The 12,646-nt window shown below is 44.1% G+C and overlaps 1 protein-coding gene across 1 annotated transcript in view; it reads right to left on the bottom strand.

Moving 5' to 3' along the window:
• LOC122795878 (coiled-coil domain-containing protein 17-like) overlaps positions 1-12,646 on the bottom strand; it is a 748,474-nt gene that overhangs the window by 680,748 nt on the left and 55,080 nt on the right. The gene's annotated exons all lie outside the window — the stretch shown is intronic.

Genomic DNA, 12,646 nt, shown 5'->3' with positions numbered 1-12,646 from the left:
AGTGTGCTCATGTGTGCACTTAGCTAGGCATCGCTATGCATCGCGCAAACCCACTTACAACTGCTGAAAAGTGCCTTAGTCACTCTGTGTCAGGGCGCTTGTTCTGCTCAGCAGCAAAATAAAACACCTCTGTCAGTTTCAAACCCCAGGCTTTGGGCACATTAGACTGCATGAAGCACCACTAAGCCACAACAGCTATACAATAACTTGGTGCTGCAAAAAATATATCATGCATTACAATGAGTGAATGTAAATAAAAAATAGGAAGGCCATAACACAAATCTTGTTCTGTGGATCTTTACCAGCAATTGTTGTGGGATTGCATTACATGAGTGTGATGTGAGAAGCAGCCAATCAAGCAGAAAATAATGTTACAGAGGCACTTTACAACCCCCACACAGTATCATAGCAGGACAAACACTGGCATATCTGAGTAGGGCAGAGGCCATACCTCCTAACTCAGTCAACTTTCCAGGGATGTCCCTGATTGTGAAACATATTTTAGCTGTGTCCCTCAGAATCCCTCAGAAAAGTACTGACGTCAGTCAGAAAGGTGGGCTATTACACAATGAATACTGACAATAATAACAGTAGACACCGCTTGTATGTCATGAAAGGAGTACTAATCCATATGCACTGCTTCACTGAAGTCTACACCTACTGTCCCTATTATGTGTAAGGTGTACCTTACTTTCAACTACCTATCCCTGACTCCATGCAAAGATGTATCTGAGTGTTCCACAGGCCCGGCAGAGGCACAAACACACAGGCATATAGGCTATACTGCTGTTACACACTCTGCAAATAGCTTTGTTAGGACCTTCCCAAGCATACCCTTATGTAGGAGTATAACACAGAAATACCAATGGATGTAGCCATGTACTGGTAGCAACTGACTGTAACAATGCCATTGTAACAGTGCTGAAAACACCTGTGAGTTGCACAGACAAAGAATGACAGTGTAACCGCTGGCTGCCATCTGGGTAGGTTCACAGTTGGCAACTATGCAGACAGACGACCTGCCCTGATAAACTCACAGGTACACACCAATCCTGCAAGTCCAGTAAGATAATATTCACACATTAATGCATAATGCTCTCTGTATGTAAGCACCCACCCCCCACAATTAAAAGATACTTGTGTGTTTAGGGTCTACCAAGTGTGTAGGTAGGTGTACTCAGTGCAGGAATTGTCCAGTTGTCCTGCAAACCCTGTGCTAATGTCAACACTAAAAAACACAAACCCTGCAGAAGTCAGTACATTAATATTCCCAGTGTAACAGTTCACAAACAGTTCATGTGCCAAGAGAATATGTCTCAATAACTACATTTGTATGGCAGTTAATTATATGAGTAGAAAATAAACTACATAGTCACATAAATGTTGTGTAAGCATTTGTAGTGGTGAGTAAAACTCTACACTGATAGCTCAGTAATGGAAGTGGCAACAGTCAGGTCTGAGTACAACATGTACATCACTGTCTACACCTCTAACTTCATTTATAAGATGTATACTAACCTTCTGACTTACACAACAGTGCCCACAGCAAACAAGCATGGGCTCCACTCTGAAAATCTGAAAGGGCTACGCCTACATACCTTAGCAATTTATAGCATTGGGTTGCTATGACAGTGAGTACTGCAATTACCACTCAGCAGGCTGTATGCATTTACAAATACTGGGCAACAATTGGTGTAGAGGGCATCACATGCACATGTGCAGATACGTATAAAAGCAGATAGTACTTGCTATCCCCACATGCAATCATTACATTGCACATTCCAGATAGTGAACAACTCCAAGCACAAAAAAAAAAAACAACAGTACGTTTCTGTACTTAATAAAAACAAAAACATCAAAGCATACACAGACGGACCTGAAAGGGACATACAGGTACGTAACAGTTTGTAGTTACCGGCAAGTAGTAGATGTTTATGATTAGTACTGTAGATCCTCTGAAACATGCATATGTGGCAGCAGTAGGTATGTATGTACTAATGCCATGCATAAGTATTGCCATGGAGAAATTGTTGTGTAGCTGTGTGCAGTGGGACATAAGTGTGACATTTGTAGCTCAGCAGTACATGTCAAACATCTGAACATGTTATCTATGGTCTGTACAGTACTGCATTTAATGGCAGTTTGGGGGAGTACTGCAAACACCTACATAAACTTGGATGTCACAGAGTAAGACATGCATGATAGTCACATAATGTGTAGCTTAGCATTGGCAACTACTGTAGCAGGCTAGCATAGTAATGTATCATTTGCAGCTATGTATACCCTTGTACTATTACTGTATGCACACATGTGACAACTGTCCATGTTGTAGCAAGGCCCAAAAGGTCATCCGTGAGGTGTATGGACTTACAACAGTGTGGACCTTGTGCCTGTATGGCACACACATATGTCGAAATACATGTGTGTCTGATTTATAAGCATCTGAACATGTGCATAGAGCAAGGGACATACTGCAACTGTTTGTGAAGAGCAGACATTTATATGTTGGTGCAGGTTGTTATCTGCATATATATATGTATATATGTAAGTTGTAGTGTGTGTCAAACAAGGCAGCATACAGTGCTGGTATATGAGATTTGTTGTTCAAACGCCGTGGGTATGATTTGTTAGGTATATAGTCTTCCAGATAGGGGGTCCTGCCAAACATATATGGGCTGAGAACACCTTCCATGCATTCTGCACAACACTGTGCAATATCATTACATAACTGTATCCCCCTTAACCTTTGCATAATTGATATTCCCACCATGAAAGGTGGACTGTATATGTGCCGATATGCATATCTATGTGTACACCAGTGGATGTTCATATGTACGCTCCAGCTGAATGTTGTACATGTATTGCCATCCCTTTTGTTAAAAGCCCTGTACCCATGAACTAACACATAGGTGGTAGTGTACTCAACACCTAAGGTGTGATAAGACACTACAGGACACAGGTGGACAGTAGTGTCCCTAATGATCACTGTGCCACACTAGTCATGTAAACTAGTACAGTCCACATGTCGTCAGTAAATGTGTGTCATCCATGGAAACAGAGGTCAGTGTTCCACTCCACTCATCAGTCATAACACCCATCATAGAGTACAATGTCCCTGTTGGTATGTACCTCAGAAGACATCCACAGCAACAGTAGATGTCAGACACATACCTCACAAAGAGTATTAATGGACTCCAACAGATGCCCTATGCTGACTGTCTTACAAAACCACAGCTACACTGTGTCGCATACCACCTACCCAGAGGCTACCCCTGCCTAACATACAAAGCTATGGCAAACCCACAGCTGTTGGACATGCTCCATGTACACAGATGGAACACCAGACAAGATACACACTCTACTGATCTACACCTTGTAATGTAAAAAGCAGAACATGCTCGACTGGCACATTATCATCACAGACACATACCATACTGTGGAACCAACTACCTATCAACAGCATATGAAAGTCCTCATTAGCAGTTGTCATGAATAATCATGATGATTGCATGTGAGATAGGAAACACAACCCGGTAATCACCCCTGTGGCTCTGTATGACAGGGGCACATGAACCTACATTACATGGGTGTTGTAGTGCAGGGTACCATATGTCTAGGCTTCCATAGGCCCTATGGATAACAGCCTATCAGCTACCTAGGACACGGTACACACACGCATGTACCTGTTGCATCACATGCTATGTGAGGTTGACTGTCTGTGATGGAGAATGTGTATGTGAATGTGTCAATGATGTGTATATGTGTGATAGCCTAGTGGGAATCTGTGTATACCATGGTATGTAGTATTGTAGCTCTAATCCCATCAAAAGGTCCGTATGCTATTGCCAGGCAGGAAAAGCAGTATGGCATACATTGTGACGTAGTCCCATGGTGTCGACTGGAGCATGCCATTGTAGGCTAAAGCAGTACATGTATGCTTATTGATTGTGAACACTAGTGAATACAAGTCACGTATGGACTGTAGTACTACCTGAAGCTGTATGCCTCAACTGCACAGTATGGTTTATATCCACATGGCTTGGTAACACAGTTGTGTTTGTTACCTGTAGTCCTCACACATTACATACCTCAGGCATGAGGTTATGTAGGTGCTGACACACAGTAATGTATGGTATACAGGTAAATGTCATCTGGGTTGCCATACCTTTGTGTCTTGTAGGTATGTCTGACGTGTGTGTGGGTATGCCTGTAACATGGCCTCAGTGGTATGTATGTTACAGGATATAGGTGTGTATCTAGCAACATGTATAGTGTAGTACAGTAGTATTCCACCTATAGTGATGAATGTGCACATATGTTACTGAGGGGTTTGCTATCAACAAGTAGTGCGGTGTACTGGTAGTACTGTAACCGTACTGTACATTGATTTCAGTGGATGACAAATGTCTGTATGCATTAGCTTCATATACATGTCCTGTGGCTAGGTGTTGCATTGTGTCACATACAGTGTGCCATGTACTGTTGTATAGTCTTATATACTGGTTTCACTTTGTGGCTGTGCAGAACATGGTTTGGTATATAGTATGTGCCAGGCACTGTCAGGCAGTTGTGGGCTTAGCAGACATATGTGGTATTAAAAGTGTGTATCTACTGACAGCCAATAGGTTGCTATATATGGCATTTCATTGATGTCTGTACATTACAATGTTGAGTTTGCCACATGACTTGCTCACAATTACTGTTTAATTGTCTTCCAGGGTTATGTCACACAACAGAAAGCCAGCCTATTCCCCTGAGGAGGAGGAAGTTATCTCAGATGCACTCATCTAACATTATAACCTTCTGTTCTCAAGAACCTGCCAGGACCAGCATGGTCGCACTGCACTGTGGCAGGATGATGTCCGTCGGGTGAATGATGTAGGCATGCATAACCGGACTTATGAGCAGGTACGCCATCACTGCAGTGATTTAATCAGACATGTTCGGCAGCATGCCTCCTATGTCCACAGACAACAGCTTGCCACAGGTGGTGGTGCTGCTACACATCCACCCCTCACCAGAGTGGAAGAGCTGCTCCTCAGCGTGGTGGCTCCTGGCCAACTAGTACAACACACCTGTGTCATCATGGAGGCCGGAGTCACCTAGCACAGCGATAACGAGCATGCAGGTAACATGGCATATCAGTAGAACACTGTTATCTCAAGTATTATAATATGCATTAATCAGATGTGTACTGTGTATGCAGAATATGTGGAGCCTGGTGTCATGCAATACTGATAATTCGGGACATTATCTGTATGCCTGTGACTGTCACCCCATGTACTACTGTATAATTTCAGACTCACAGCAGCAATGCCATAGTTGCTGACAGTGACATACTGTCTCATATCCTTGCAGGTCCCTCTGGTGTGATAGCAAGACAGCAGACTCCATGCTGGTGAGTGGGCTACAGTCAATATAACATATAACATGTGCATGTCATAGGAGAGTTGTAGACCATATACACATGTTAAACACCTACACATAGTGCATGCTCTGCATGTTCTCTGTGGGACTATGCACATCCCAGTGACATGAGTAGCTGACTCATACACATGCAACACACAGAGCATCCCAAACAAGTGGGGTACACTGTAGTGGACATTGTATAGGCAGAGTCAATACACATGCACACAACATACACCACTTTGTCATATGCAGTATGTGTTAATATGATACACATAGCATATGTAGACACCTGCTGTAAGGTCATACTCCAGTATCCCATATGTCAGCAACACAGCACACATACAATACCTGGGGGTAGAGGCCTATCATGGGGTGGTGTGACACATGTCAACACACAACACAGTCATGTTAGGCAATGCTCCCTATTGAACACCTGACATGCCCATGTAACAACTGTCTGTGAACTGTTAAATGTGGCCTAAGTGGTGCAGGTCAGGTACAGCAAGATAGTTGCCAGTGTGACATGCATCAGTGGCCTTGAGTGACCACATGATGCTGCCTGATGATGGCTCATGGTACTACACTACATCCAGTTACAGTACCTGCAGTACTACACATAGCATTCATTGTTATACACCTGACAGTTGTGTGCATCCGGCCATGGTTTGTATACCTATGAGTGATGGTGCACAGGACATTGCAAAGTGTTTCAGACTTGCAGTGCAATGTTGTGTCCATGTACACATTGTGTACCAGGGTGAGGCCAATCATTGAACAACACACATGCATCAATGACATGTATACTGTTATCAACAAGGACTCTCTAAACTCGCACTGCATGCTGTTGAGCAACACACATCCTGCATGATGACACGTGTGATGGGACTCTTTGGCTTGTGATACTGTACCCCACCATCAACCACTAACGACTATGTTCCATATTGCTGTTGGTGTGTGTGTGTCAACTTGAATGTGTAGTGTATTAGTGTGCATGTGTTCATGTGTGCATGTGTGCATGTGTGCGAACATCCTGTACAGATGGTAAAGTGTGCTTCCTGTCTCCCTCTCACAGGTGCTGAGTTATTGTTGGATGGGTGCAGCAGGGAACCTGAGGTCACTGCCACAAATAGTGACCATGATGATACATGTGGAGTGGCACAGGCATGTTTGACAGGGTCTGTCGTTGGTCCACCAATCAACAGTACACAGCTTTCCACCCCATCTATGCGCACATACGTACTGCCATCACATCCCTCAACACCAATGGCCTTAGGTGAGGAACAGCATATGGTAGGCATTGTCCCGGAAAGTGTGGTATCTATGGCACATGCAACCCCACACAGCAGCCATGCCCAGACACCCGGAATGGTACCACATAGGCATATGTCCAGGAGTTCTCGTGGGAGCACCGCTGGTCGTAATGCCCCTGGCAGGCATGCCTGCACAGGTCTCACAACCTCAGGTATGTTCTGGGCTGTGATGCAAGCACAGGCACATATGGAATGGTACACCAGGCAGGGACTAAGGGTGCAGATGGCTCATAACACCGCGATCAATGACAGTATCCGTGACCTTGCCGGTGCCATCCGCTATTACACCGATGTCATTGATAGACGGTGGGGGGAGACACTAGATGTCCTCCGCAATGTTAAGTCTATGTGCCAGGACAGTGCAGGATGGCTGGGCTGTCGATGTGGACGTATGCCAGCAACATCATCAGCTGGCAGTCGTCGCGGACGACACCTAAGTGTCAGCTGCTCCCATAGTGCCAGTACCAGCCCCAGCAATGTTGTGGCTGGGCTGTCGGTAGACCATCTGAGACGACCACGTGCACGTGGCTCTGGCCAGTCCCAGCAGGGACATGGGTCCAGTCAACATCCCTCTGCCTCTGACGGTAGTACTCAGTCTGGCTTAGTACCCAATACAGTCCGTGTCACCCCTGCCAGGCACAGGTACTGTGTCCGTGGCTGGAGACATTGATCTGTACAGCCTGGCAGGTACAGTCTGTGGCTGTCCCACAAACTCCCGTATTTGGCAGCCACAAGGGGGTACTGTGTGCATGCAGACACAAACACATACTACCAACACGTAGGGCTAACACATACACACACATCACATCAACACTGATCCATACTGTATTGTTGTCCCTCACACACACACACACACACACACACACACACACACACACACACACACACACACACACTCACACACACACACACACACACACACACACACACACACACACACATATATGTTGAATGGATGGGTCATTGTCGGGCTCTGGAAAAACAATCACACACCTTGAGCATATGATGAAACTGTGCCACCTCCTGTCATCTGTGACATTGATGCAGGAACAGGATAACATGGTGCTGATGCACAGGGTGACCTACTAGCAGTGTAGCAATGTTAGCATGTTGTGAACAGTAAAGTGTAATGATATCCTTGTAGGTGTATCTGAGCAGGCATGATGCATCACAGCACTGATTATCAATTTAGTATTGTTTACACCAGTGTTAATTCCAAACATGGATTGTCCACACATGTGCCAGTTGGCTGATGTGTATGGTACTGGCAGCATGTGTCGGTGAGTGGATGTTACGTGTGTGATGTGTGCAGTACAGATTTCAAGGTGTACATTTGTGAACATGGTGGAGGTGCAGTGTTTGCATGTATGTGCATGGTGGGCACATGGGAAGGGTGACATGCCCTGTATTACACAGTGTTAATACTTCATATTTCCTATTGGTGTCCAATATGCATGTCACTACACATGTCACAACTTGGGTACACATGTGTGTATGACATGGTATGACACAATGCTGTGGGTGATACTGTTGATATTGGTCATTGGTTAGCATTCTGGTAGTGTACATAACCTCAACAGCCTGATTTTAACCAATCGTTAGATGATGTCTTGACAACTGACACACAGCTGTAGGATACACAGTAGTATTAGAATCTTTCCGGTATTGTACTATACCAGTTACCAGTGGTAATGACCACCACACATTCCCATGACCACTCCTGTTTGGCATGTGTCCATCCTAGGTACAAGCAGACACACTAGGGATATGTACGTCCACATCTACTGATGCATACAGTGGCCTACAAAGCATTCCCCGGATTAGACACTTATCCTCCACAAGGCTATCATACAGACAGATACCTGTTAACAAACCCATGTTGTGAAGCTATGAGCCAGCAATAGCATAGTCATCCACATTTACTACACATAGTATCCTGATAGTACCACAATGGTAGTAGCACACAACATGTACCAGGGGTACCGATGTGTACAAACAGCCACATGTGATTTCATCTGTCCTTTGATATTCACATTCCCAAAGGTATGCTGATGTCCCGCAGTGTATCACATAAGCAATAAGGGGTCTGTATGCATATCCACGGAGTTGTATACCTACAATGAATGGCCATTACTGACAGACTGTGTTGTGTTTGAACATGTCTGTCATATGCCACAGGCATACACCCACACTCACACTATTCTATAACAACTCTCATGTGTGTGTGTGTGACACAGATGACCTAGGGCACAGCTCACTACAGTGGCTGGACTTGTCACATACATACATATGTGAGCTACGGTCCAAGAAGCAGCAGCAACAACTGTCAATGGTAACAGATGTAGTCATGTTGACAGCAAGCTTCACACCTATGAAGTGAATGAGGTCACATGTACATATATGTCTTGGCCACACAGTTACCAATTTAGGTCACATGTACATATGTGTATTTGCCACACAGATACCTGCAGTGTGCAATGCACATACTGTTGTTTTACTGATATGTCATACAGTAGTAAAAGCAAAACCCACAACACATTGCTCAACAGTGTCACACACACACACTCAGCAATTGCAGGATTCAAATCCCTACCTACCTATGTCATGATACTAGATATGCATTACCACAATGTGCCATATGCTTTACTGGGAGTTTTTATTTCCACTGCTGTATTTGTGGGATACTGACATCATCACACTTGGCAAAGAGGAATTCACCTCTTCTAATGTGTTTTCACAGTCTCCAAAAAGGCCACTCCTCTCAAAGGGAATATCACACACACACACTCACAGGATTCAAACCCCTACTTAACTATGCTATGACACTAGGGAGATACGCATTAACACAACACGCTATATGCTTGACTGGGAGTACTGATTTCCAAAGCTGTAATTGTGGGATACTGACATCATCACACTTGGCAAAGAGGAATTCACCTCTTCTAATGTGTTTTCACAGTCTCCAAAAAGGCCACTCCTATCAAAGGGAATTGCACACACACACACACACACACACACTCAGCATTTGCAGAATTCAAACACCTACCTATGTTATGGCACTAGGGAGATACGCACTAACACGACATCCTATATGCTTTACTGGGAGTACTCATTTCCAATGCTGTATTTCTGGGATACTGACATCATCACACTTGGCAAAGAGGAATTCACCTCTTCTAATGTGTTTTCACAGTCTCCAAAAAGGCCACCCCTCTCAAAGGGAATCTCACACATTCATAGCATTCAGACCCCTACCTAACTATGGTATGACACTAGGGAGATACGCATTAACACGACACGCTACATGCTTTGCTAAGAGTATTCATTTCCAAAGCTGTATTTGTGGGATACTGACATCATCACACTTGGCAAAGAGGAATTCACCTCTTCTAATGTATTTTCACAGTCTCCAAAAAGATTATTCCTCTCAAAGGAAATCACACACATTCACAAGATTCTAACCCTACCTAACTATGTTATGACACAAGGGAGATACGCATTAACACAACACACTATATGCTTTACTGGGAGTATTCTTTTCCAAAGCAGTATTTGTGGGATACTGACATCATCACACTTGGCAAAGAGGAATTCACCTCTTCTAATGAGTTTTCACAGTCTCCAAAAAGGCCACTCCTCTCAAAGGGAATCACACACACACACTCAGCAATTGCAAGATTCAAACCCCTTCTTAACTACATTATGACACTACTGAGATATACATTAACACAACACACTATATGCTTTAGTGGGTGCTTTAATCTCCACTGTTGTATTTGTGGGATACTGACAGCATCAGACTTGGCAAAGAGGTGTTCACCTCTTTTAATGTGTTGTGAAAGTCTACCAAAAGGTCACTCCTCTCAAAGGGAATTACACAGACACATACATACACCCCCCACACACACAGCAATTGCAGGATTCAAACTCCTACCTACATTTGTTATGATACTAGAGGAATACACATTAACACAACACACTATATGCTTTACTGTGTGGTTTCTATTCTCCTGCTATATTTGTAGGATGCTGACATCATCAGACTGGACATGGTAATGTGTGTGCACTTAGTTTTATGCAATCCCATGAATGAACCATGTGGGTCAGCAGGTGTGAACAGCTTGAACAGGAATCCACAATTCATAGCTTGTGCGATCTATCTGTGGACAAATTGCCATTCCTTCATATGACAATACATATTTATACACAGATTGTTGGTTCTATGGATACAACATGTGTCTGTGATGTTGATAAAGGGCTATTCAAAGTCTATGTGGGACATGTGCTGCTCCTTTCAGTGATGTATGTCCTGGGTGGCTGCCTTGAAAACAATCTAGCAGGTTTGGGGAACATGATCTGCTCATTAACATACTACAGACGTTTGGGTTGTGTGTTTGTCAGATTACAATAGCTCTGTTCCTGACTGCAATCATGATGGACTCCATGGCCTAGCAGTTCAGACTTCATATGCTTATAGGACTATAGTTCCCATGGTCTGTTGTGCACCAACACTTGTGGGGTGTACCACATGTTACTGTAACACATTCAACAGTGTAAGATCCTGTAGAGAGTGTGAGGCTCAACAGACTGTTCAGGTGCAGGGTCTGTTTGTTCTGTTGTTCACTTATGACACATATGGGGAAACAATGTTATCCACGTGATGGGATTCATTTAGCTTTGGGAGGAGCAGTTTACACATTCTACATGTGATATCTCCTGGTATGATGATAGGGCCTTTTGTCACTGGGAGGTGGGTATGTATGTATGGGTCTGTCTGACAGGATGTCGACATTGTCAGTCAGGTACAGTTGACCCTGACTCAGGACATATATGACTGTACATTGCTATTTCTGACATAGCTGAAGGAGGTGTAATGGTTCTGTCTGTACTCCTTCGCAGATAATCTTTCCAAAACAATGACAAACCTGAACACTAAACCCCTGTTATACTCTTTTACACACTTAACACACTACTGATGCTTTGTGATCAGTCAACAGTGTATGTCATCATTATATCCTGGCATGTCCAAAGGTCGGTTTCGTGTGTACTCTCCGGTCCAGCTGGTGCATATTGGAATTTTGACGCATTGTTACAACAGCCTTATGTACACAGAGAACCCTGTCCTCCTATCAACAAACTCAGATATATGTGAGAGATGCAACTGTATAGACAGACAGGAGGCTGAGCTCTCCCAAGCCGTGTCTGGCACAGTCTATCAGGTGGTGAAGGTAACCACACACACCACAAATCCAGTCTCACATGGACCTATGATGACAGCAAACCAAATACATTACCACACAAAGACATACTCAGAACCTCACCAAAGCAGACACCCAAACAACTGCTAACCCACAACTATACACACATATCACAAAGTTCACAAAGTCAGTGTGCCACACAGTCACTGCCATTGGGCCTACACAACACACCTAATACACTTGTAATAGGTGACTGTAATTGTCGGAGAAGGTCACTTTGTGCTGTCTGTCGGGTGACAGGATCTGCCACATGACACATGCACTCTTGTCAGTCCACTGCAAGTACAAATATGACTCCATCATTGATCATGCTGGTGTGTAAACCCTCAGACGTTCCTCCCTGGACTACATGACAAGAGACATAGAGGAGCTCTCTGATCAATTAGCCCAGGCCAGTATGACCCTGACCTTGTGTAGCATCTTACCCTCACCAAAAATTATGTCACAGTATACAGACAAACCGATCACTTTTAACAGTTGGCTAACATACTGGTGTCATTCAAAGGGGATCCAGTGTCTGTCAGCCTGGGATTACATGCTCGACATGCCATGTAGATTCACTATGAACGCCATGCACCTGTCACCCCTAGACTTTCACAGACTGGCTAAGGCTTTTGCCACACCTATAGTGGCTGTTTGAAGTGAGGCTCAGAAGACAAAACCACCTCC

Source organism: Protopterus annectens, chromosome 2.part2, assembly GCF_019279795.1.
Source record: "Protopterus annectens isolate FY-2018-M chromosome 2.part2, PAN1.0, whole genome shotgun sequence".
NCBI classification, from domain to species: domain Eukaryota; kingdom Metazoa; phylum Chordata; order Ceratodontiformes; family Protopteridae; genus Protopterus; species Protopterus annectens.
The sequence above is the reverse complement of the archived record's forward strand: the minus strand, read 5'-3'. Positions and strand labels throughout refer to the sequence as shown.